Below are 735 nucleotides of genomic sequence, written 5' to 3' on the forward strand. Positions count from 1 at the left end.
AACGGTCTGCATACGTAAATTAAGGGTTTAATTAAAATATATATAAAAAAACGGGAATGGGGGATGTGAGCTTCCGCCGTAAACAACACCGCCATGGTCGGAAAAAGCGCGCAAATAACTGCACACTGTCGAGAGAATACTGACAAAACAAAAAGGACTTTGTATAACGGAGGATGCATTGCTCGGTATAGTGGGGGCAGATAACAGCAATTTTTGAGAGGAATCGTGCAAATGATGATACAAGCCTCAAATTTGGCACATTTGTTCTCCAGGGGATTCTAATCAAATCTGCCTGATTGGCCATTTGAAAATCCAAATTTTGAAAAATTTGAAAAAAAAAAATTTAAAAAGCTTCAAAAAAGTCAAGATCACGAATCAATGTTGGATGCTGGCTGAGATTGGTGAATGTTTCAGAAACATCATCAACGACGTTCCAAGTCTGCCATGCAGTTTTCTTCCCTTTACCACAGAAGGCAGACATGACGTCACATCCAGTGAATGCATGGAAGGATGGGATCCCTCTGGCTTTCTCAGGCCCTATTGCAGAAACTACCTCATGGACTGGAATCCATCACACCTTGGCTCCTTGGCCAAAGGCAATCCACATGTTCTCAAGACCTAGTTCCTGTAACGATGACAGTGCAGATATTGCTATGACTAGTACGTCCGTGTCATTAGCCTTAATGATAATGGACTTGCTACCATCCGTCGTTGCATCCCTGGCGTGTACAAATA

The sequence above is a fragment of the Eptatretus burgeri genome, chromosome 2 (assembly GCF_056783735.1).
Source record: "Eptatretus burgeri isolate ZD-2024b chromosome 2, Ebu_testis_v1, whole genome shotgun sequence".
In the NCBI taxonomy this organism is placed as follows: domain Eukaryota; kingdom Metazoa; phylum Chordata; class Myxini; order Myxiniformes; family Myxinidae; genus Eptatretus; species Eptatretus burgeri.